The sequence below is a fragment of the Bos taurus genome, chromosome 17, assembly GCF_002263795.3.
Source record: "Bos taurus isolate L1 Dominette 01449 registration number 42190680 breed Hereford chromosome 17, ARS-UCD2.0, whole genome shotgun sequence".
In the NCBI taxonomy this organism is placed as follows: Eukaryota; Metazoa; Chordata; class Mammalia; order Artiodactyla; family Bovidae; genus Bos; species Bos taurus.
Genome location: NC_037344.1, coordinates 59,927,084 through 59,953,931, shown reverse-complemented (window position 1 = coordinate 59,953,931; position 26,848 = coordinate 59,927,084). Strand labels below are relative to the sequence as shown.

The following is a 26,848-nucleotide window of genomic DNA, read 5'->3' as shown; positions in this document are numbered from 1 at the left end:
GGGCCCTTTTGCACAATTCTGATCTCATCCTCTGCTTGACGATGTGATTACTTTAACTTTCAGAGACTGTTGGGCGAGGCCTGGCTGGGCGCTCTGCAATTATCCAGAAACGTATTTCTAGAGAAGTGCCAAGTGACCTGCTGGAACTTGCAGGGTCCAGCGATGTTAAATAACACGTACTTTGTTTATTAACAACATTGATGGATTCTTCTGTTAAAAGAACCATTCCTTTCCCACATAGAGAATGTTTAAATGAAGTTTTGTCCAAAAAACAAACATTTATGCCATAGATGCACAACTGGAAATTTTTTTGTGGGGTAAGGGGGATTTATCCAGGCTTAAGGAGAAGTTGGAGTTGGGTATTGAACAGGGAAACAGAAGAGAAAGAGAAAAATCTGGACAGGCTGCCTTCCTCCCTGGTTAGGGCTTGGAAAGATCCTGTCTGTGGCTATAATATTTTGCCCAGTTGGGTCTGGTGAAGTCCCAGTTGGCTCTTCAGCAGAGTGACTGTGTTTCTGAAAAGTGGCATTCTGCCTAGAATGCATGGCTCCTAACTTCTGTTCCAGTTGTTGTTTCTCTACCCATATGGTCTCTCAACCCAAGGGCATGATTCTAGACATTGCTCTTTTTTTTGAATCAAAGATGGTGGTGGAAAAAAAAAGTTCGTTTTCTGAGAGTCACAGGTAAGCTTGCTGGACTCCTCTTGTGTGCTCTATAAAATTAAATCTAGTACAGGAGTAGCCAACTCAAAAAAGTTCTAGGGCTGGGCAGGTAGCACAAAGGAGTGATGCTGATCAAAGGTGCATCAGATGGACTGGCAGGAAACAGAAGATGCTTTCCAGCTGGGTCATCTGATGGAAGCTTCCTCAAGGGACTGCTTACAGGTGTCCGGGAAGGATGAAGGCAACTAAAGAGGTAGAAGAAAACCAAGAAGAATAGTAAGAGACTTCCCTGGCGATCCAGTGGTTAAGACTGTGCTCCCAGTGTGGGGGGCTTGAATTCAATCCCTGATCAGGGAACTGGATCCCACATGCAACATCTAAGACCAGGCACAGCCAAATAAATAAATGAAAAAAAAGAGGATTGGTGAGGTACCCTGAGACTAGTAACATACGGGGACACCTACCTCCCCTAGGCTGAAAGAGAAGTTACTGAAGACGGTGATTCTATGGAAGAGGCCCTCAGAGGACTGGAGCCCTGACCTTGGGTAGAGTCTAGTGCAGGGCAGTCTAGATCATGGGTAGAGTGGAGTCTGGTCTAGTGTAGTCCACCTTCTGAGACTTTTTGACACCACAGGGAGGTATATATGGGGGAGTATATACCACAGGTTCTCCACACCGATATTTCTTCCCCATTTCTCCTGTTGGCTAAGTCTAACTTGAAGCCAAAGAAGGGACCCACACAGATCCATCAAGATCCATCTCCAGGGGCACAGAGTAGGGTGGGGGAGGGTGGAGAGTGACTGTAAAGGGACAGATGAAAGATCCTGAAGATGGTACTCAGGATATTTCATTTCCGCAGAAAAAATGGATACCCTTTTCCCTGTAAATAATGGCCTGCTTTGCTCACCTTAATTTCTCCCATTCTCTGAAAGGGTAACGACAACAACATCAACAATAACAAACCAGCATCCACCAAGGGACCTCCCTGGTAGTCCAGGGGTTAATACTGTGCTTCCTCCTCAGAGGGCGCAGGTGCGGTCCCTGGTCAGGGAACTAAAACCCAGCGTGCCGTGCAGCAAAGCCAAGCAGAGCACAACAACAACAGAAACCAGACCAACCAACCAGACAAGCAAGAAACAGAAAGACAAAGCCACTCGAAACATCCACAGACCCCCCCTAGAGAGTCGTGAGGATTAAATGAATCAATTCATATAATGAGCTTAGAATATTTCATTATTATTTAGTCCCTCAGTCATGTCTCACTCTTTCGTGACCCCATGGACGGTAGCCTGTCAGGCTCCTCTGTCCATGGGATTTCCAAGGAAGAATACTGGAATGGACTGCCATTGCCTTCTTCAGGGGATCTTCCTGACCTAGGGATTGAACCCAGAGAATCCTTAGTGGGTGGCTTCTTTACCACTGAGCCACCTGGGAAGCCCTCAAGTAAGTGTTAAGTTTTTGTTTTGTTGTTACTCCACCCTGATCCTTCTTTGTTTCTCTACTTTTGAAAGAGAGGTGGGTGTGAGATCTATTTTCCGGTCCCTTTAATTCTTCTGTAAGTAAAACAACCCAGAGAAGTCAATGGTAAAGAACATCAGCCTCTGAGGAACAATGTAAGGAGACACCAGGGAGTGGTGGGGACTGTGGCAAAGTTCAGCATCTCTTCTCAAGGGACCACCCACCGCTCAGCTCCAGCCAAGATAACCTCATAGGGATGTAGGCTGAGGTTGCCAGAACTTTCAAGGTTTCAAGAAAAGCTGAAAAACTGAAATTTTTCTGTGAAAGTGTCTGATTTTTCAGTGCTGGCGAGCAATTGAAAATTGTAAAAAAATATGTCGTCTGCGCCAACTGTCTGTGAGCCAAGTAAAACAGGTCTGGGGGCTGGATCCGGCTTACATGTAGCCAGTTGCAGTCTTCTGCTAAGTTTACGCCCCACGGACCCGAGGAAGCTGTTGGCTTCTCCAGGGAGCAGGAGCGTGACCTTGACTCTGGGCAGAAGGCTCTTTAGTGAGGTCTGAACTGAAAGCTCAGAGATAAGACTAAAGCATCCTGGACCTAAAGCATAAGAGCTGGAAGGATGCAGAGGAAGGGACGACATTTAGCGGGTGGCAAGGGCGGGGTGGGGTTTTTCAAGAAAGGGACTCGCGGGCTGGATTTTACTGGAAGCCTGAACAGTTTTGGTACCACATTCTTGCGCCAACTTCTGGTTTCATCTAGATGACTCGGTGGAGTCATTTTCATTCTGTTCAGTTTTTTATTTTTTTTCACATGTCCTTGTGGGGGCAAGGAGAGTTAAAATCCAACTCCGCGATATTACATAAATCAAGGAATTAGCATCAGCACGCATCCCCTGACTCTTCTCCGGAGAAACTGGGCTGCAGGCGAGGCTGCCCCATGCTTCGAAGCTGTTCGACTTAATACACCCCTGGAGTGGGTTCAAGCTCTCTTCCTGCTTCCTTCCCTTAAAAGAAGAAGAAGAAGAAAAAAATGCCGTTTTGAATTCTTCATCTTTGGAGAGAGACGGGAGCACACAGTTGTGCATAGAAACCCTCTCCCTGCACACACATCTGTTATACACATTGCCACGGTGTACTCTGCTTGTTCAACAATGAACAAAATGATTTCCTCTCATTACTTCCCGTGTTGCTTCAAAACCGCACTCGGAAAAATAAAACCACCGAGGGGAGCTCAGCCAATCAAACCTCCTTGCTGGCCCCAGTTTAGGGGCTTGGGGGTGGCGGGCAAGGGGGAGGCACGGGGGTGCAGGGAGCTGAGGTAACCTATGGACGAGGGAACAGAGCCGTGGTTGTGACGGATCGCTGTTGCTTCCTGTGTGTCTTTTTGTGTGTCTGTGTGTGTGGGTCCGTGTATATGTCTATACAAATGTCTGTGGGGCTGTCTGGGTGTCTGTCTGTCTGATTATCTATTTGTTGTGTCAATTTATGTGTCACGTGTCAATTTATTTTATTTTATTACTGTTTTCCAACTTTATTGAGATATTATTGACATGTGCTCCGTGTTAGTTTAAGGTGTACCATGTGACGATTTGATGCCTGGGTGTATTGGGAAATGATTACCACACCAAGGTTAGTTGGCACCTCCATCTCCTCATATAATTGCCTTTTTTTTTTTTAAATGTGTGATGATTAACACTTAAGATCCACTCTCCTAACAACTTTCAAGTATGTAATACAGCAGTGTCTTGTTTTGTTCTGTTTTTGGCCATGCCACGCGGCATGCAGGATCTTAGTTCCCCGCCCAGGGATTGAACCTGTGCCCCCTGCATTGAGAGGAAGTCTCAGTATAATAGAGTATTGTTAAGTATAGTCACTGTGCTGTACATTAGATCTTCAGGATAGACCCACTCGTTCCTCTGCACGTGCTGTATCCCTCTGAGGAATAAGGTCGTTTTGTGGTGGTTCAGACGGTAAAGAATCCACGTGCAATGTGGGAGACCTGTGTTTGATCCCTGGGTTGGGGAGATCCCCTGGAGGAGGTCACAGTAACCCACTCCAGTATTCTTGCCTGGAGAATCCCCAGGGCCAGAGAAGCTGGTAGGCCACAGTCCATGGGGTCGCAAAGAGCTGGACACGACTGAGTGACTTAGCACAGCACCACAGCAGTGAATGAAGAAATGGAGGCTCAGAATGGCTAAGATGTTCGTCTAAGGTCACATGGCTAGTAAGCCATAAACATGGGATGCTAACATGGGTCCCTCTGGCTTCAGGGACAATACTTATTACCACTACAGTTTTGCTGAGGTAGGTATATGGGTTCTAAGGGACTGTGGAAGGGACTAAGTATGAATAGAAGTGAGGTAGTCTTGGCTGAAAAATGAGGACTCTGGCTGTGGGCGAGGTCCTATGAGAACTCCGGCATGTCCAGTACTCAAGCGACAGTGAAAGAAGACCAAGTGAGAGGAAGGCCCTTAGAGGCTGCTTGTGTATATCCTTAGAACATTAGAGACTTTCCCCTCTCTTTTCCAGAATGCACCATGACATCTGCCATCTTGTTATGCTTTTAAGGATTATGGAGCTGGGAGTAGGAGCATGTGGAGACTCAAGGCAGCTTGAAGCCTCAGTGAATTTTGATATCTTTTTTTTTTTTGACCACAATGAGAGGCACGTGGATCTTAGTTCCCAGACCAGGGATTGAATCCATGCTCCCTGTAGTGATAGCATGGATTCGTAACTGCTGGACTGCCAGGCAAGTCTCATTCTGATAGAATTTCGTCTGTCTCTCCAGGGGACAAACCACAGTGTTCACTTAGGTAGACAGATCTGTATTTCTTACGAAGCACCAGGAATTAGGCAACAATTTCTTGCTTAGGCCTGAAAGGTTTTGAAATGGTAATCTGCGCTTTAGGCAGGGCTTGAAGCTACTTGAGGTGGCGAGCCTCCCATCCCTGGAGGGATACAAGCAGAGGCTGCACTGCTTTGTGGAAGGGAGTCTTCTATTGGGTTAGAGAATGAACTGAATGATCTTTGAAGTTCTTTTCAATGCCTGATTCCAAGTTTCTGAGACATTAAGGAGTTGGCTATATTCTGGGCAAAGCAACTGAAATACATGAGTATCTAGAAGACTCTTGAGAGTCCCTTGGACTGCAAGGAAATCCAACCAGTCCATTCTGAAGGAGATCAGCCCTGGGATTTCTTTGGAAGGAATGATGCTAAAGCTGAAACTCCAGTACTTTGGCCACCTCATGTGAAGAGTTGACTCATTGGAAACAACTCTGATGCTGGGAGGGATTGTGGGCAGGAGGAGAAGGGGACGACAGAGGATGAGATGGCTGGATGGCATCACTGACTCGATGGACGTGGGTCTGAGTGAACTCCGGGAGTTGGTGATGGACAGGGAGGCCTGGCGTGCTGCGATTCATGGGGTCGCAAAGAGTTGGACACGACTGAGCGACTGAACTGAACCTAACTGAACCACTCCCTCTGGGGCTTAACCTCTCAAGAATCATTTGGCAGGGTGTATTTATTTATTTATTTGGGCTTCTCTGGTGGCTTAGATGGTAAAGAATCTGCCTGAAATGCAGGGTTGGTCTGAAGAATTCATAGACAGAGGAGCCTTGCGGGCTATAGTCCATGCGCTCACAAAGAGTCAGACAGGACTGAAGGACTAAGTAACACACACACACACACACACACACACACACACACACATTTATTTATTTATTACCTTGAATTTCAGTCATTCCTTTTTTTGGTCTAAACTCAGGCACAGAAGTTGGCGTATTCAATTGATGAGGCATGTGATTTGCAGGGATACTACAGTGGAGTGGTTTTGAGGTCAAGTTAAAATCCTGCCATACCATTTGCTGGCTGGGTGACCTTGAGCAACTGACTAAACATTTCTGAACCTCTATTTTCCCATCCGTAAAATGGGGTCAGTAATAGAAACTACTCCATAGTATCGACTTGATGGTTGAACGAGATCTGCCCTGTAAAAGCCTCTTCACAGTGCTTGATATACAAAGTAAGTGCTTCATACATACATAAAATATTATTATTATTTATTCAATAGATATTAACTGAAAACCAGTTAGCTGTCAAACCTAGCAACATGTAGAAAGAAAAAAAGACCTTCTGCTGTTGCAGAAAACCCTTATCTTCCTACACTAAGGTGGATCAACATGGACAGGAAATTCAAGACAACACGTACCTCCTTCCTCTCGATTTTCAAAAAGTCTTCCCACGAGGTCACATTTGGATGAAATCCAAGGCTTGGGTGATGCTTGGACCTTGATTTTTATCAGAATCGGCTTTTCCCAACTAGACTGCACTTGCCGTTGATATAGAATATGGCGTTATTTATTACTTGTTGAATACCCACAGTCTGTTCAGCCCTTTACAAGAGATAAAGAAGATAAGTCCTGGGCCCCCCAGGGGTTTGCGATTCAAGTTCCTCAGTCTCAAAGTGCACCAGCTCAGAAGGACTTTGGATGCCCTCGGCACATTGACTCTGAAGTCATTTATTCCTCCCATAAAGAAGATGATTAAGTGAGAGGCTGAGCTTGGATCTTTGCAGAGTTCTTCTAGATAGAAAAACACAGTAACAGCAGATGCTATTAAAAATTAATTAAAAAAAACCCCTCTTTTTAAACTCAAAACCCTGGAAGAGGAAGTCATCACAAATCATGGAACAGAGGTGGTTTTGATTTCCTGTCCTCCTTTATAAGTCTCCAACTTTTTTTTTCAAGTCTCCAACTTTAAAACTTTACCATCCAGACTGTTTACCATGTGGAGGAGGGGAAGGGAGGATGACAGTTTTTTTTAAAGATGGAGAAAGAAATACAAATGGATGCTGTTTTGCCTGGAAGTTTGGCACATTTATGGACATTCTTTCGGTTCCAGCAAAATATGCCAAGATCCTATTAAATTAAACCCTGGTTCTCTCGCTGTGGTCCTTGCTCAGTGAAATCATGAACTTACGTCCATAAAATACCATGAGTTCATCACTGTTGTCTCCAGAAGGGAGCCCAATTCCCATGGACCCAATGAAAGAAGAGTCTGGATGTTTGGTAGCAAGGTAGTGAACTTGCTCACATGTTGGTCGATTCTGTCCAGAGTTGCAGGGAACTTACACAGATGTGAAACGTGAAGAGGTTTGTCTGAAATGGGAGCTTCTTATAGTGATGTTGGTCCAGTCCCTCATCCCAGAGAGAAACTCAGGAATTACTCTGGACTCTTAATCGCTCATTAATTCCATCAATCACATCATGGCACTCTACATTCCAGGTAGCTCTCTAATCCAGTCTGCTTACACCCTGGTCCAGGCCACCATCGTCTTTTTCTTTTTTTGGGTGAGGGGTGGTTGAAGGACTTTTATTTATTATTGAAGTATAGTTGATTTATAATGTTTTAGGTGCATAGCAAAGTGATTCAGTTATATATATATATATACACATATGTAACTTTCCAGATCCTTTTCCATTATAGACTATTACAAGAAATTGAATCTAGTTTCCTCTGCTATACAGTAGGTCTCTGTTTATTTGTTTTATATATAGTAGTGTTCATTGGAAGGACTGATGCTGATGCTGAAGCTCCAATACTTTGGCCACCTGATGCAAAGAGCCAACTCACTAGAAAAGACCCTAATGCTGGGAAAGATTGAGGGCAGAAGGAGAAGGGGCTGACAGAGGATGAGATGGTTGGCTGGCATCACAGACTCAATGGATATGAGTTTGAGCAAACTCTGGGAGACAGTGAAGGACAGGGAAGCCTGGCGTGCTGCAGTCCATGGAGTCGCAAAGAGTCAGACACGACTGAATGAGTGAACAGCAACAACATATATGTCTATCTGTTAATCCCCAATTCCCAACTTATCTCCCACCTTCCCCTTTTGGCAACCATAAATGTGTCTTCTATGTCTGCATCATTGTCTTTTATCTAGAAGACAGATAATTTCCTAACTAGCCTTCTTTTCTTGCTGCTTTGTTTAGATTCTCTCTCCCTTTTTTTTCATTCATTCTGTCTTTAAAAAAAAGTATTATTTGTTTATTTGGCTGAGCTGGATCTTAGGTGTGGCACTGGGGATCTTTAGTTGTGGCTTTCAGACTCAGTTGTGACATGCAGGATCTTAGTTCCCCAACCAGAGATTGAACCCATGCCCTCTGCATTGGGAGTACAGAATCTTAACCACTGGACCACCGGGGAAATCCCTCTCTGACCCTCTGAACACAAAGTTAGGATTAGGGTTAGTTGATACGTAAGTGGAAATGTTTGTGATGCCTTGGGAAGACTAAGAAAGTTGACAACTGCTAAGCATACTGTTTTGTTCCCCGCCTTACCCCTCCATCAACCCAACTCCCTCATTTCTGCACCTGTAATCTAGTCAAGGCTATGGTTTATCCTGTGGTCATGTATGGATGTGAGAGTTGGACTGTGAAGAAGGCTGAGCGCTGAAGAATTGATGCTTTTGAACTGTGGTGTTGGAGAAGACTCTTGAGAGTCCCTTGGACTGCAAGGAGATCGAACCAGTCCATTCTGAAGGAGATCAGCCCTGGGATTTCTTTGGAAGGAATGATGCTAAAGCTGAAACTCCAGTACTTTGGCCACCTCATGCGAAGAGTTGACTCATTGGAAAAGACTCTGATGCTGGGAGGGATTGGGGGCAAGAGGAGAAGGGGACGACAGAGGATGAGATGGCTGGATGGCATCACTGACTCGATGGACGTGAGTTTGGGTGAACTCTGGGAGTTGGTGATGGACAGGGAGGCCTGGCATGCTGCGATTCATGGGGTCGCAAAGAGTCGGACACGACTGAGCAACTGAACTGAACTGAATCTGGAATGTTTATGTGATGGCTAGAGCTCCAGCAGCTCCTTTAAACCATGAGATAACTTGGAAATGGAGGACAAAGAGAGAAGGAGCATGTCTCTGCCTCCCTGAAATTTTGATGGAATTGCCATATTTCCCTGATTGCCCACTTCAGGGATTCTTTGATGAGAAGAAAAAGTGAAATCTTAAATGTTTAAGTGACCGTAGTTGGGCTTAAATACCTAGCTAATATACTTTGACATCTTATTTCCTTTGACTTATCTCTCTTTCTATCCCCCAACGTGGACCTCTTGTTTTGGAAAGACCGATCTAAGCACATCCTTTTGTGATAATTTTCCCAGACTTTCATCTTGGTCTGATGCTGTATCTGAGCTCTGATGTTGCAGTGCACCTGTGCCCAAGATTTATTTTCATTTCCTTAATCTAACTTAATTTTTCAGTTTGACACCTGCCTTCTATCTTTCTTCTGGGACACACTTAGAGCTTGGAGAAAGGAGTATTGATACTATTTTTAGAATGGGAACCAAATTCCCTTCTTTTTGACCTTTATGTGTTCATTTATCTGCGAGAAGCTTATTAACTTCCATTGTGTGCTAGGAACTGTGCCAAGCACAGTCCTCCAGGGGTTTGTATTCTAATACCCTGAACAACATTACAATCATTTCTTTTGCTTAAAAATTTCTAATTATTGACATATCATCTAGCGATCATCAACTTTCTGTCTGTCTATCCATCTGTCTATTAAGACACTACATGTAGTAAAAGGGAGGTTTCAAACTAGAAATATATTTTAAACCAAAAACATAAATGACAAGATGATTTAGGCAGAGGTTGGCAAACTAGGTCCCATGACCCGGGTTCAGCCCCACCACCTGTCTTTGTAAGTCTTGAGAACTAAGAATGCTTTTTATGGGTTTCAGTGGTTGAAAATTGTTTTTGAAACAGCAAGAGCAAAAGAAGGTTAATATTTTGCAGCACATGAAATTTATATGAAATTTAAATTGCCATGTTATTAATGAAGTTTTATTGAGATACAGTCACATTTATTCATTTTAGGTATTGTCCTTGGCTGCTTTTGCACTGCAATGGCAGAGCTGAGTAGTCGTGACAAAGACCACAGGACCCATGAAGATGAAAATATTTACTCTCTGACCCTTTACAGGAAAATTTTGCTGGCCCCTGATTTAATGGAATCCCTTCCTGTCAAATTAAGTGAGAAAATAATCACAGGATTTGGCAAAGTCACTAAGATGCCTGGTGATCTGTTGTTAGGGATTTTCATAGTAAGTTTTCCTCTCATCCTTTGATTTTCCGCTTCCAACTTAAAACTTCCTAAGAAGCAATTCGGTGAGACCATGGTTCCTAGAACATTCACCTGGAAAAATTGACGAGACCTTCAAGGTGAGATATAATTCTCTCCAGGGTTGGGGAGGAGAAATGGCTGCAGGGACTCAAGGACTTACCGGCTTTCATCTTCTTTTCCTATAACCCAGGTTGCTCAAGCAAATCTTTGGGTTCACCAAGGTTGATGAGTTCACCAACAATGGGAATATCTGATTGCTCAGTTCTAGGAGTGGGCCACAGAGGAAAGCCAGCCCTTGGTCAGCACAGCATGTACAGGCTCCTAGGGCAGCCTCAGAGGCTAAGTGTTGCAAGCACACTAGATATTTGCAAAGTCAAAGTCCCCAATCCTAGCTTCGTTCCAAAGGAACTCGGTGTTTTTTCACTGTAATTGAAGTTGATTCGTGTTATATTTACCCTCTAAGGTCAGGGAGACCTGGATTCGACATCAATCCATCTGCTCTTCCCCTAAGTGTTTCTAATACCTCCTCCATGGTGTAAATGGTTGATGATTTCTTCATCCTTTTCTCTTCCCAATTTTGTTCCTGTCACTGGGCCAACTCAGAGTAAACCTTCCCTAAGCATATGATATTCTTATTCATCAGGTCTGCCCCTGGGTGAAATCAGCCAGTTTCTTTCATTTTTAATTGCTGTCATTATTTTGGTAACATTGTGCACTAGTAGAATCTATCACCTAGCATTTTTTTTTTTTTTTTCCCTTGAAGAATGGCATTCCTCGAATCTAGTAAAACCAATGAATGGTTGGTACCCATCTCAGTTAATTAGTTTTCTTGGAACAATCTGTGTATGTCAAAGAAGGGAGAGAGCTGGGTAGGGGATACTTTGAGAGGATGGTGGAGTGTGACACGTTTGCATTGTATTATTTATTACAATGGGAGTTCTGAGCTTTCCTGGTGGCTCAGTGTTAAAGAATCCACCTGCCAATGCAGGAGACTGGGGTTCGATCCTCGGTCCAGGAAGATCCCACATGCCAAGAAGCCACTAAGCCCATGCACCACAACTATTGAGCCTGTGCTCTAGAGCTGGAGAGCCACAACTACTGAAGCCTGAGCGCCTAGAGCCCATGCTCTGCAACAGGAGAAGCCACCGCAATAAGAAGCCTGCACACTGCAACTAGAGTAGCCCCTACTCTGCACAACTGGAGAAAGCCCACAACTAGGGAAAGCCCACAAAGCTGTAAAGACCCAGTACTGCCAAAAATAATTTTTTTTTAAATGGGGTTCTGATCCCAGGGTTAAGCAATATTACACAATGTATGAATTCATTCTCTGTATAAAAGTTGAAATGAACAGAAAAATATTGAGTAAAATTTGCTATTTCTTTAATTCCCACCCCTGCCTCTTCTCCACCCTTAATGTAAAGACAAGAACATTTGGGTGTATATTTTTGAGCTCCTGTTTCTGTGATGGATTTTTTTCTTTGTGGGTTGCTTCTTAGTTTGGGCTGTGATAAACAACACTGCTACAGACATGTTCATAAATATGTAAGTAGTTTTGCAGGACAGATTCTTAGAAATAAAAATGCTGAGTCCAAAAAATGTGTATTTCATATTTTGATAGAGAACTGCCAATTTGCTTTCTAGCAAGACATTCCTAATTTAAACACCTGATTCATTTTGCTGTACAGTAGAAGTTAACACCACATTGTAAGGCAACTATCAGTTCAGTTCAGTTGCTCAGTCATGTCCGACTCTTTGCGACCCCATGAATCGCAGCACGCCAGGTCTCTCTCTCCATCATCAACTCCCGGAGTTCACCCAAACTTATGTGCTTCGAATTGGTGATGCCATCCAGCCATCTCACCCTCTGTTGTCCCCTTCTCCCCCTGCCTCCAATCCCTCCCAGCATCAGGGTCTTTTCCAGTGAGTCAACTCTTGGCATGAGGTGGCCAAAGTATTGGAGTTTCAGCCTCAGCATCAGTCCTTCCAATGAACACCCAGGACTGGTCTCCTTTAGGATGGACTGGTTGAATCTTCTTGCAGTCCAAGGGACTTGGAAGAGTCTTCTCCAGCACCACAGTTCAAAAGCATCAATTTTTCAGTGCTCAGCTTTCTTCACAGTCCAACTCTCACATCCATACATGACCACTGGAAAAACCATAGACTTTACTAGACAGACCTTTGTTGGCAAAGTAATATCTCTGCTTTTTAATATGCTATCTAGGTTGGTCATAACTTTCCTTCCAAGGAGTAAGCGTCTTTTAATTTCATGGCTGCAATCACCATCTGCAGTGATTTTGGAGCCCCCCAAAATAAAGTCTGACAGTGTTTCCACTGTTTCCCCATCTATCTGCCATGAAGTAATGGGACCAGATGCCATGATCTTTGTTTTCTGAATGTTGAGTTTTAAGCCAACTTTTTCACTCTCCTCTTTCACTTTCATCGAGAGGCTTTTTAGTTCTTCTTCACTTTCTGCCATAAGGGTGGTGTCATCTGCATATCTGAGGTTATTGATATTTCTCCTGGAAATCTTGATTCCAGCTTGTGCTTCTTCCAGCCCAGCGTTTCTCATGATGTACTCTGCATAGAAGTTAAATAAGCAGGGTGACAATATACAGCAATTATACTCCAATAAAAATTCATTAAACATTTTTTACCCTTTATACACAGAGAGATAGCTCATTATTTTTTTAAATTTATTGAAATACAATTAATGTGCAGTAAAACATCCTTTGTAGAATACATTTTGATGACTTCAACCTGAATCCATCACAGAAATCAAGAAATAGAACATTTCCATTGCCTCATAATGTTCCTTTGTGTTCTTTTGTAATCAATTCCCTTCTCCCATCTCCAGCCTCCTGGTAACCACTGATCTGTTTTCAGTCCATTTAGATTGGACTTTTCCAGTGGGTCCTATAAGTGGAAATTATTTTACATAGTTTTTGGTGTCTGGCTCTTACCGCTTAATAGAATGAATGCTCTTGAGATTCATCCATGTTTTGGTATATGTCAGTGGTTTGTTCCTTTTTATTGCTGTGTAGTATTCCATTGTATGGATATACCATAATTTGTTTAGTCATTCCTCAATTGATGGGTACTTGGGTTCTTTCAATTTTTTGCGCTATCATAAACAATTATTTTAAGCCTGGTGGACACAACTGGAGCGACTTAGCCAGCAGCAGCTGCAGCGTGTTAAATATTCATTTATAGGTCACATTTTTAGGTGTGAAAATGTTTTAATTTCTCTTGGGTAAATACTTAGGAATGGAATATTACTAGTATGAAAGTGAAAATGTCAGTCACTCAGTTGTGTCCAGCTCTTTGCGACCTTATGGCCTGTAGCCTGCCAGATTCCTCTGTCCATGGAATTCTCCATGCAAGAATACTGGAGTGGGTTGCCATGCCCTCCTCCAGGGGATCTTCCCCACCCAGGGATTGAACCCAAGTATCCTGCATTGCAGGCAGGTTATTGGAAAATGGTTACATTTATAATAAGTGGTGAACTATTTTCTAAATTGGCTGTACCATTTTACATCCTCATTGTATTAGTTTATCGAGCTGCCATGACAAAGTACCACAGACTGGGTGGCTTAAGCAACAGAAATTTATTGTTTCACAATTCTGGAGGCTAGAATCCAAGTTCAAGATCAAGGTGCTGGCAGGGTTGGTTTTTGCCCAGGCCTGCTTTCTCCATGGCTTGTAGGCTGTCTTCTCCCTATCACTTGACATGATCTTCCCTCTGTGTTTGTTCATGTCCTAATCTCTTCTTATAAGGATAGCAATCATATTGGATTAGCCCCCATCCTAATGACCTCATTTCAATTCACTTATTTTTTTTTTTAATATTTATTTATTTGGCTTCGCTGGGTCTTACTTGTGGCATGTGTGATTTTCTGTCTTTCTTGCAGCTTGCAGTATCTTTTTAGCTATGGCATGTAAATACTTAGTTGAGGCATGTGGGATCTAGTTCCCTGACCAGGGGTCGAATCTGGGGCCCCTGCATTGGGAGTAAAGAGCCTTAACCACTGAATCACCAGGGAAGTCCCAATTCAGTCACCTTTTTAAAGAACCTATCTCCAAATACCCTCACACTCTGAGTTGCTGAGAGTTAGAACTTGAACATATGAATTTCAGGGGACATAACTTAGTGCACAAGACTCATCAAAAGGTATGAGGGCTTCAGTCATTCCACATCCTCATCAGCACTTGGGCTCATCAGTCTTTTACATTTTTGTCATTCTGGTAGTATGTAGAACACATGGTTGTTTTCATGTGCCAAGTTTCTTTTTAAGCAAAGAAAAGCCCCGGGACTTCCCTGGCTATCCAGTGGTTAGGACTCCGTGCTTTCACTGCAGGGAGCAAGGGTTCGATCCCTGGTTGGGGAACTAAAATCCAGCATGCTGCATGGCTCAGCCAAAAGAAGAAAAAACCACCTCAGTTCTGTGGCTGAGTAGATCAGGGTCATCATGGTAACCAACCAATATGCCAGCCATTCCAAAAGACTGTGTCACGGTTTAGCGTCCAAGAAAGTATGGATGGCTCAGGGCAAAACTTTGACCACTCTTTGCAAATGACCTTTGTCTGACTGATGTTGTGAGGTATTCAGAGATTTTGAAAGTCAAGAGGAATTGTGAAAACTCTTGAAGTCAGGTGCAGCCAGCATTTGGCAGAGGCCAATGGTTTCAGTTTTCTCAAGATAACCCTGCAAAGGGAGATATGGCCAATGGGACACTCTAGAAAAACAGAACTAAATAAAATGAAGGACAGATTTATGACACAAATAAGCTGCTCTTTTGGTAGAGTGGGGCAAGGTAATTTATCAACTTATTGGATTGATTATGATCAAAGTTGCTTAACTTGATACAAATGTCATTCAAGATGAAATTGGATATTTTCCTGGGACACAGGGCTTCAAACAAGCAGAATGAATTGATAAGTGACATGCTTCTTAATAATTACACTCTCAAGTGATGGAAGATATAAGTACAGATATAGATATAATTCAGCCTATCTACCTATTACCTCTAAGTGTATGGATATATGTAGATATATATTTACCTGTAGATAGATGGATATCTTGTGTAATATAATCTATTCTGTTTGTGTAAATGGTTCCATTTCAGATTCAATGCACAATAATATTCATCCATTTTTTCATCTTCTTGTTTTCCTCTCTCTGATCTATGCCTACACCCAAGCCCACAAAAGCACCTCTGATAGATGGAGAGTGATATTACGATTGATTGGTCTGCCCCTGCCGGTGCATCCGTGTTTGGTCATGAGTGCGGAGGCTGCAAGGGGGCCGGGGAATAGAAAGACTCGGCCTACAAGACAGCTCCTCTTTGATGAACAATCAGACACAGATGTCAATAACAATTAGATTGTCTGTAAACTCCAGTCACTTAGGGCTCCCGAAGCCTGTCCACAGGGCCTGGATTGAAACCCTCAGCCTTGTGAACTCCAAATCAGGTTTGGCATTGGGAATGAAAAGCCATCAGCAGTAATAGTATTACGAAGCTGTTGGTCGAAGAAGTACAACGGGCTTGGAATGGTGCTCGGGCTCTTGCATGTTGCAGGGCAAAGAATGAGCCATGGAAGCAACGAGATGAGAGGGCAGGCAAGATGGGGCTGGCGGCACCGAGGGGCACCTGGGAATGAATGGGCACTTTGCTTATAAGCATGGACTTCATTGCAGCAGTATCCTGAGTGTGCGTCCTGGCTTTGCCACTTGTAACTTGTGTGATCTTGGACCAATGCTGTCACCGCCTCAGTTTTGTCATCATGAAATAGGGATGTCACGGGACCTAAAACCTAATATCATAAGAGGTATTATCTTATAGGGTGGTTGTAATAAGTAATCATCCTAATGAATTACTATTATCGGCAGAGCCACAGGTGGTCAATAAAGTTAGCTTTTGAGTGTCTGACATGGGCCTGTTTAATGTGTCATGGGTCATTTAATCTCCACCACTGCCCATTCTGAAGTGGAGCAGATAGAATCATAGATGTCAAGCACTTAATCCAGTGCCTGGCATTGAATAAATTATGATTATCTTTATAAAACATCTCCCTTGGGTGGTGCAGGGGACACTCAGGAAGGTGAAAACCAGGAAGTATTGCCCAGAATATGAGAGTCTCATTTTCTCAGTCCCTGCTGAAGGGCCCATCTTTCAAGCAAGAGGGAGAGAGAAACGGAGTGTCACCAGAAGGAAGATGTTCTTCTTTAATTGCTTCCTCAGGGTCTCAGCCACGTGAATCAGGTGCTGCATGTTTGAGGGAGAAAACTTGGGAGTGGGGAGAGCAGGAAGAAGTGGGATTCCAAGGACAAGCCCCCGATCCCTCTTGAAGGAAGAGATGGGAAGATGGAAAGAACCTTCCCAGTCCCTCTGACTTGAGTTTCGATTGCAGAGCCATGGATTCTCCTCTGGTATTTGCACAGTAGGAAGCATTCCTAGCTGATCCAGGTAGAGGCTGACCTTGAATGATTTTAATTCCAGTGGCAAGTTTGCTTATTTTTTCCAGCTTGCTCTGCTTTTTCTCTAAGCTCATTTCCTGGTCTATCTCTTCCATCACTTCCTCCCCTGTTTTTTCCCAACTCAAACATTCTACACCCTTTAGATTGACCTGCTGACCCATCACATCAACAAAGAATGTGGATTCTGAGAAGACAGGCTTTGGTTCAAAATCTGACTGTGTTGCTGGTTGTCTATGTGAAGTGGGACTAGTGGCTTTGCCTTGCTCAGCCTGAGTTTTCTCATCTGTCAAAAGGCAGAAATTGTGCATTTCTCTTAGGGTTGTGGAGCTCTTGTGGGCTTATCTTATGGTCACCTACCGCTGTGTAACAAACTGCCCTGAACCTGAGTGGCTTGAAAGAGGGAGTTCGCCAAGGACCTGCTGCACAGAGCAGGGAACTCTGCTCAATGTTATGTGGCAGCCTAGATGCGAGGGAAGTTTGGGGAAGAATGGATGCATGGATATATATGACTGAGTCCCTTTGCTCTCCACCCGAAACTATCACAACATTGTTAATTGGTTATGTGAAATGAAAGTTGCTCTGTCGTGTCTGACTTTTTGCGACCCCATGGATTACACAGCCCATGGGATTCTCCAGACCAGAATACTGAAGTGGGTAGCCATTTCCTTCTCCAGGGGATCTTCCCAACCCAGGGATCGGAACCAGGTCTCCCGCATTACAGGCGGATTCTTTACCTGCTGAGCCACCTGGCTAGGCTAATATAAAATGAAATGTTGAAAAAAGCTTATCTGATAAAAGAAAAAAGAGGGAGTTATATTGATCTTCTAATAAATCCACAACTTGGGTCCAGCTCAATGGGGACAACCTCTATGCTCCACTTGGTAACAGGTGGAATGTTGGATGCTGTAATCAGCTGCAGGCTTGTCCGTTCTTGTGTCTAGTGACTGGCCAGGCCTCTGTTGGATCAGACAGCCAGAGCATCTATGCATGGCATCTTCCTGTGGCTACTTGGCCTCCTTACAAGATGGTGCTTAGGTTCTAAGGATGAGCATGCCCCAAGAGAGAGAAGACCAAGTGGAAGAAATACTTATTTCCTTTTATGATCTGACTTGGCTGCTGCAGAGGGTCACTGCTTCTAATTCCTGCTCATGGGGAAGTAAAGACATTTTCCCTCAGTTTCAGGGGGAACAGAAAGACTCCATTGGCTGACGGGGGAGTGGCAAAATTCTGGAAAGGCATTAGGAACTGGCAATATGCCGTGGTCTTTTTTCGTGGAAATCCAGTGTGCCACAGTTAATATACATACAACTCTTTAATAGGAGCTGGCACATGGGAAGTCGATGTTATCTCAAGTTCAAGCTCTTTCTACAATCTGAAATTGTAGGATCCCGGAGGGCTGAGACCTCATCATTCTCTGTTACCCTGAACTGGGCAAGACCTGGAGGGGATATTTGGCAAGTGTTGGTTGAATGATCAATGAACAATTTTCAATAGTTCAGTTGAGTGGCTCTTAAAACTGGCCCTTGATCAAAATCACCGAGGAGCTAGGTTCAGATTATCCCCAAGCTCTGCACTTTACCTACTGAATCAGACTCTCTGAAGCTGGAGTTTGGGGATGAGTGCTTTTTAATGACCTTTTCCAGCGGTTCCCATGTAGCCAGTGTGAGAACCAGCATTTCTAAACCATACGCTTAACTCAGGAGAATCTGATATTCCTACTAGGAAAGAAAGTGTTAGTCATCCAGTCGTGTACCACTCTTTGCAACCCCATGGACTGTAGCCCACCAGGCTCCTCTGTCCATGGGATTCTCTAAGAATACTGGAGTGGGTTGCCATTCCCTTCTCAGGGGATCTTCCTGACCTAGGGATCAAACCTTGGTCTCCCATACTGCAGGCAGATTCTTTACAATCTGAGCCACCAGAGAAGCCCACTAGGAAAGAGCTGACCCATTTTATAGATGGACAAACTGAGACTCAGGAGGTGAAAGGACTTGCCCAAAGGAACATAGTGAATTAGACTACCTTCTGAGAAGCAGCAGTGCAAGAACTCTAGGCACTGTGGTTAGTTGGTGAAGGTAATATTTTTTGATCAGAGTTTTGGTGGTAGTGGGGAGAAAGCTTTAGCGGTTCTTTAAGTGGGCAATTCTCAAATTTGGTTTTTCGCTTGCTTACCTCCCTTTGATTCTTTTGCCACATTAGAGTAGCATATGCAGTTAACTCACATCCTATTTTTCTTTATTAAATAGACTCACTTTTTAAAAAATATCGTTTTTAATTTTTATTATTATGTATTCAGCTACACTGGATCTTGGTTGTGTCACACAGTATCTTTGTTGCATTATACAAGATCTTTTGATGGGTCACACAGATTCTCTAGCGTGCCCTGTGGGCTCAGCAGTTGTGGCTCTTCAGCATGTGGGATCTTAGTTCACTGACCGGGGATCAAACCTGTGTCTCCTGCATTGACAGGTGGATTCTGTACCACTGAGCCACCAGGAAAGCCCTAATTTTTTTTTTTAATTAAAAAATTTTTTTGGCTGTGCCATGCAGCATGTGGGATCTTAGTTCTCCAACTAGGGATCAAACCCACACCTCCTGCATTGAGAACACGAAGACTTAACCACTGGACCATCAGGGAAGTCCCACGATTTGCTGCTTTAAATAAGACTAATCAGCCAGTCCAGTCAGGTTCCTGGTGCAAAGGACATGGGGAATCTGCTCCCCACCATCATTCAAGGGGCACCCAGGACTCCAAAGACTGGATGCAAAGTCCAGGGTCTTCATGGATTCAAGAAAACACAGGGACCTTGCTGAGCCTGTAGCCCAGGAATCCTGAACCCAGGCGAGCCAAAAAGCATGTTCTAGAAACAGTTTTCTTGGATCAGGAGGAATGGAAGAGAGGAAATGTTTTCCAAAGTGGAATTGAGAGTGATGCACTTCTCTGGTGATGAGTTCTGTGTGGTTCATACTCACGTATGGAGATAAATATTTTCCTTCCATTGTCATGGAAGAGGGAGGAGTATAGAGAACTAAAAGAACAGAAGGGGGTTGTGGGGGGCAGGGGAGATAGGATGGATCAAAAAAAAGCAAAAAATGTTACTGCGGATTTATAGAATCCTGGAAATAGTTTCAGCATCCTTTCTGGCCTGGCTGCTGCTGTATTACCTTCAGGTGGTTGCCAATATCTGTGAAAAACTCGTGCTCTTGGCTTGGGGGCTCAGAATACTGGGCGTACGTAGTGCTGAGAGAAGATGTCAAGGGACCTGTATGCTCTTTGGATTTTGTGTTATAGAACATCGGCAGCAATTTCAGAAGTGTTGCTGTTTCAACCGGGTTGGTATTTCACACCAATTTTTTTTTTTTTTTTTTTAAATAGAGTCAGCCGAGCCCAGAGCATCGAAATACCCCTGGAAGGGCCAGCTATCCCTCCAAAAAGCCATGAGGTCGGCAGCAATTGTGTCTGCTGCTTGAAAGGGAACCAGTTCAAGCCGTTTTCAATTCACCGTGGAGAGTCTGTAGGAAAATCACGTTTTGTTGTAAAGGACACTAGCTCTCACAAAAAATCTTGTCTTCATATATTTTTGCTGTGCTCCAAGTGTTGAACAAGTAAATTTGGAAAACTGCCATTGCACAAAAAGTCAAGCTAAACTGCCCAATGGGGAGGGAGTAGGATACATTTTTATAAAGAATGCCATCCAGGGACTTCTTCCCTGGTGGTCCCGGGGCTGGGGCTCTGAGCTCCCAATGCAGGGGGCCCCGGGTTTGATCCCAGGTCAGGGGACTAGATCCCACATGCCACAACTAAGAGTTTGCGTGCCGCAGCTAAAGATCCCACATGCTGCAACTAAGACCCAGTGCAGCCAAATAGATAAATATTAAAAAAAAAAAAAAAGAGCACCATCCACTCTCTGCCACAGATGGGACAGCAGTCTGGAGTCTCAGCACCATTCCAGGTTATTTCGGAGAGGTTATTTAATTCTTCTCAACAACAGGAGATAGGCATGTTATTTCCCATTTATAGAGGCTAAAACTGAGATTCTGATGGATGAAGGGATGTCCCCTAATTGAACAACTTGGAGGTGCTGACATTGAGATTTGAATCCATGCTGGTTTGACCCTTGAACCTTGTGATGAAGCAGGGACATTTTCATATTCTTACAAGACGTATTGCTCTCATTCATGAATGTGTTCCTTTGACAAATATTTATTGAGCACTTACTATATACCTGGCATTGTCTTAGGCACTCTTGATGCAAAAGTGAGCGAACCCAAATGCAGGTGGTAGAACCCTTTGCTTTTCTTCCATCCATTCCCATCGACAGTGCTCTACAAAATTCACTTGGAAGCAGGCTCCTTTTCTGCTTTCCTCTGGGGTAGCTGTTGTGCACTGGGCTTTAGTTGTGTGTTGATTTAGTTGCTTCTTTTCATCAAATGTTGAACTCTAAGAAAATGAAGGGCTATATCCCAGAATTTTGGAAAAGGCATCTCCCCAGCTCCAAGTAAACATGGGGCTCTGGACCTAGCATCATCATATTCCACCCTCAGCCACAGTGATTGGTCCAGGCAGGAGCATGTGACTCAGACTCGGCCAATCAAATGGCTTCCCTAGGATTTTTACAAGGGAACTGATAGGAAAGACTATGTTTGTTTTGTTTACTCAGGTGTGGCTATAATTCCAGCTTCCTGGTGGGAGCTGGCTTTGAAAAAGAGTGGAGACAGAGGACTGCAGGGTCTGAGTCCTTGATTCTGGGCATCCCTAGAGCCTATTTCCTGCCTGCCTTTTTCTGTAGTTCAACAGGAGAATTATTATCTCTCTACTTCCCTACTTTGATGAATGTCAATTGGAGTTGATTTTCTGTCACTTACACCCAGAGTCCTCATGAGTGTATCCTGAGTAATTATCATGACAAATAGGTGGAAAATAACTAGATACTGTGCTAAGGCCATTTATATCAGCAAGTGTGGGACTCAGCTCAGACTTAGGTGGGCAGGGGTAGTGGCACTGCTAGGGGGATTGAATATCACAGTAGGTGAAAGTCTGGGCTTTTAGAGACTAAAGGTCTTAGGTTTAAATACAGGCTGCAGTTCCAGACTAGCTGGATAACACTGGGCAAGTTACTGAACCTTTCTGAGCTCATGATTGTGAATCTGGTCAGCAATGGAAAGGGCCCTGCAAGATGATATATGTCTGAGTCAAAATACCTGGAGCTGGAAAGTATCTAAAAGACCCCTGCACTCTCCTTTGTGCTGGAAACTTGCCCCCATCATCTTTTACTTCACATTCATCAGCAAGGCTGGTTGAAAGTCCCCTCTGTTTGTAAGGCACTGGGGAATAGCATCAAATAAAATAGACAACACCCCGGCTCTTTTGAAGCTTACACTTATACCTTATGAGTAACACTGCCTTGAGGCAGGAGGCATTGTGGGTGCTGTGGGTGCATTTCGGAGGGACCTGAGAGTTCCAGAAAGGCTACCAAGGGAAAGTGATATGTAAGCGGAGATGTGGACAAAACGTGTAGAAATAGGCTAGGTAAGCAGGGAACTGAGGGGAAAAGCATGCTGCTGGTGGAGAAGCCGGCACAGGCAAAGGCTTAGAAGTGAGCCTCAGTGGGGCTTCTTTCAGGAAAGCGATGGTGCATTGAGCATGGCTGGAGTATGAAGCAGGCGGGGTTGGAAATGGGGCTGGAGAAGAACGTAGGGAAGATAATACTGAGTTTGGGGTCTTATGTTAAGATGTTAGGACTTTATCTTTAGGGCCTTGGGGACCCTTAGAAGAGCTTATGCAAGAACCTTCCAGGTGTCCTCTGGAGGTCAGAGCAGAGGGCAAATCAGGACTAGAATCCTGGATCCAAGATGGAAAATTCTTAGGACTTCCCTGGTGGCCCAGTGATTAAGAATCTGCCTTGCAGTGTGGGTTCGATGCCTGGGTTGGGGGACTAAGACCCCACATGAGCCCGTGCCTGCAACTGCTGAGCCCGAATGCCACAACTACAGCCCCTGAGCCCCAAGTCTCTGTGCTGCAACTACGACCCAACACAGAGAAATAAATTAAAAAAAAAAAAGATGGAAAAATTTTGAAGAGTCTAGCCTCCCATTTTCCAGATGGACAAACTGAGTTCCCAAGAGGCTGGTGAGCAGAGGGGCTGGAACCAGAGTCCAGGTCTCTGGATCTCAAACCAGTGCTTTCTTCTGCCCCTGGAGTTCCTCCCCTCCAAGCGCGAACCTGGGCCAAATCCGGCCCCCTCATAGCTCTTCTGAACTCAAGAAATCTTCCATTCCTCACGTACACACAGCCATGCTGTCTCAGGAAGCTCGCAATAAATTTTTTTTTTTTCAGGCAACGCCTTGCTCCCATCCCTGCAAAACAATGTATTTATTATTGCTAAGCCTTTTCCATCTTTGAGGAGAAAATGCATACCACATGACTCCCCAAAGCCGAGCTGTCCCGGTTTACAAATACAGTACGTTAATAGCTTTGTAAACATTTATTCGGGATGACAGCTGAGGGAAACATGTGGCATTAATTAGAAGGCTCAGCAACTCAGCCTATTAAGAGGGAGTTTAAATCTGAATTAGCTGGCTTTGCTGGGACTAGAGGCTCTGGGGAACAAAACTTCGCTCTAATGTGTTCTGACTCCGTGGACGTTGGGGTGTGTCGAGGTCCACGGGAGTCTCTTAGGGAGGAAGCCTGTGTCATGGCAAGATGGTCTCGGAGTCATGGGGCTGCAAAACGATCAGGGTTAGCCTCCCCAACGGTCTGCCCTACTGGGTCATGAAACTCGCCATGGCTTCAGAGGATGGGAGTATGCCCGTGCAGGAGACATAAGAGATGTGGGTTTGATCCCTGGGTTGGGAAGATCCCCTGAAGGAGGAAATGGCAACCCACTCCGGTATTCTTGCCTGGAGAATCCCATGGACAGAGGAGCGTGGTGGGCTACAGTCCCTGGGGTTGCAGAGTCGGACATGACTTAGCAACTGAGCATGCAGGTTCTGTACAGAGTTCTCCCATCAGAGCATCCTGATTGTCTCTGCCTCGTGGTACCCACGAGCCTCCTCAATAAACTGGGTGCTCAGGGAGCCCAGAAGCTGGCCCTATTTCCCACTTCCTCCTTGTCCAGCAAGGCTTGGTTTAAAGTAGATGCTGGAAGGGGTGATTTCATCTCAGCCTCAAGTTCATCAAAGGTTGCAAATTTTAATGTTTGAGATTATCCCCAGTGGTTGTATATCTGCACATAGAAGTGTCCTGAGAACATTGAAAGGAGGTGACATTTGTCGCATGACTCTGAACTTATGTCCTATGCTTGGAACATATCTCTTGTTGATATATGAACATCCTTTTATTATTTATTTTTTAAATAAATCTTTCAATTGGGCTATTCATGAATAGTCCAATGACATTGTTTTGTTGCACCTGGAATGGTGTTCAATATGTTCATTTGTTACATGCATTAAGCATTAACTCACATCCTGGTTTGTGTGTGATACTGTTTTGACTTTTCTTCATCTGTGAATGTTCCCAAGAGCTTCTAAATACAGAAGGGACCCAGGTCTGCTGTGAACTCTTAGAATCTGGATGGTGCTCTGTGACTGTATGTTGAGTGCATCTATGGAAGAAGGAATGACCTCGGGAAGTTGTGTGTCTTCTCTGGGGCTCAGTTTTCTCATCTGTAAAATGGGACAGTAGACATGGAAGGAGGGCTGGGTAGTCAAGGGCTGAGGATGCAGTGAGTTGACTCACAGCATGCTACACAGTTCTGGTTTCTTTCTTTCTTCTTCTTTTATTTTTTTGCAGTCTTTAGTTTCTTTCGTTTATTTATTTGGCTGTGCTGGGTCTTAGTTGAGGCACATGGATCTTTAGTTGTGGCATGTGGGATCTAGTTCCCTGACCAAGGATCAAACCTGGGCCTCCTGCATGGGGAGCTCAGAGTTTAACCACTGGACCACCAGGGAAGTCCTTACACAGCTCAGGCTTCTGTTCTGTTGGCTCTGGCCTCTGGCCCCTCTACCCTGATGCCATCACCTTTGTCCCCCCGGCTCACCCCTTCCTGGTTGAGCCAGGCTCCCATCCTCCCAAAACTGCAAGCAAAGCCTCACCTGGTATCTGACTTGGCTGGATGACCCAGAAGCTGATCTGATCCTCTTTCGTTTTGGCTTCATCTCCAAGCCACAACCTTCTCCCTCTCTTCTCCACTCACTGCACAGGCCCTGGAAGTTCAAAGACTTGGTGGTTTTCAAAGATTTTTTTTTTCCTTCTAGGAAACGAGATTGATAACACAAACAGTGTCTGTTTTACAGACACTCTGGAAGTGGCCCTGGATGAAGTGGGAGATTTCCTCTCCCTCTCTGGATTCTGGGATGTTGTAGAGCCTTGATGTTATTCGTATTCTCATTTAATGGATAGAGAACCAGTGATGTGAGAGGGGCAGTGCCTGGCCGGGCTGAGAAGTGGCAGAGCTGGGGCTAGAACATGGCTCTTTTCACTGCATCTTGTCTAAGAGTGCAAGAGTTTAGAAGAGCCAAGAAGTAACTCTGGTAGGGATCATGGGAGACATATATATATATAGGTAGACAGAAGGGAAGAGTAGGTGGCCAGGAGTTAGACTTTCTGGATTCCCAGCTTGCCCTCAGCACTTAGAAACCACGTGCCTGGGCAAGTTCAGTCACCACGCATGGCTGGTGGCTACCATATTGGATCACTTGGCTATTGAACACAGGCTGGAATCTAGGGGTACCTGGTTTACAATTGTAGCTCTGTTGCTCGTTTGCTGTGAAATTTGGACAGGTTACTTAATTTCTCTAAAGCTCAGTATCTTTATCTGTAGAGTGAGACTGAAATCGAAGTCACAGCACCTGTTCAGATCATAGCTCCTGGAGCCACCAAGCTCCCCGCCTCTGAGACAAGGTCTACAACAGACCACATCAGGAAGATGGTGAAGCCTTCCAGAGACTCTTCCGGCATTTTCTGACAATTTCCCTGAGCACTCACCCCGTCCTTGGGTCAAGGTAAAGAGGGGGCTCGCTTGGATTCTTTGTTGTTGGTTCTCTGCCGTGTGGACCACACGTGGTTTTGTTCGGTCCTTGGAGTGTGCCGTTTCCTGTTGGCTGGCTGACTGCGTGGAGGGTGAGGCAGGGGATGGGGGGGTTGGGAGGGAAGAGATGGGTGCAGAGGCAGCCCAGCCTCCCCGGCACTAACCGTCTGTCCATCTAATAACAAAGGCCAGGTTCTGGACCTCTCTTGGCCTTTCAGGTGTAGATGATAAACAGTAGCTAAACGTAAGGGCAGAGAAGCCAGTGAATGGAGAACAAGGCTAACCCCCGCCAGGGAAATAACCGAGACTGGTGGGCTGTAGGGTCTGAGCGGCTGCCTTTATAAACCTCCCTGGCCCTTTCCTTGCCTTTCCCCCCGGCCCACCCTCTTCGTTTTCTTCCCATCCCCCCCGCCCCTCTAATGTAGGAAAGAGGAGGTTGCTTTATTTATTTTGAGTGTTTAGGCATTTCTGTGGGTCCTCATTGTAAGCACTTCACAGTCTCCTCTACCCCGACACTCTCCAGCATCCCATGGATCCCTGCAGATAAGAGTTATGATTTACAAGTCTTCAATCTTTCCCCAAAGAAAACAGGGATGTTTCTCAGAGTTTGGAAGATCTCCCAGGTTTGCCAGACTCACAGTGAAGTGGGCATCTCAGAGCAGTGCAGGGAGTGGGAAGCTTGGAGATGTCTCTCCAGAGCTGACTTGGACCACAATCCACCCATCACACCTTCCTGCTGACTCTGCAGCAGGTATGGGAAAGTGACCTTGAAAAAAAAAACAAAAACGAGAAAGCAAAGGAAAAGGGCTACTTCTAGATGAGTGCTCTTTCTAGATGGTTCTTGGGTTGGTAAAATGGCAGAATTCAGTTTTCCTTCCATTTTCTGCGCCTGGGCCTAGCTTTTCCAAGTACGTCCACAGCAGATTCTTATGTTGGCTCTGCTTTCCCAGCTCCTTGATGCTAAAGAGGAAGGGTTGGGTATTCCCTGGTGGTCCAGTGGTTAAGGCACCAAGTTTTCACTGCTGAGGGCCCTGATTCGATATCTGGTCAGGAACCTAAGATCCTACAAGCCATGCATGTATACATGCTAA

The 26,848-nt window shown here is 44.7% G+C and overlaps 1 long non-coding RNA gene across 3 annotated transcripts in view; it reads left to right on the top strand.

Moving 5' to 3' along the window:
* LOC100848596 (uncharacterized) overlaps window positions 1-26,848 on the top strand; it is a 155,990-nt gene that overhangs the window by 84,122 nt on the left and 45,020 nt on the right. For all 3 annotated transcript variants that reach the window (XR_003030040.2, XR_001502218.3, XR_003030039.2), the window contains exon 5: window positions 25,551-25,731. This is a non-coding gene — a long non-coding RNA (uncharacterized lncRNA). The remainder of the gene's footprint in view (window positions 1-25,550; window positions 25,732-26,848) is intronic.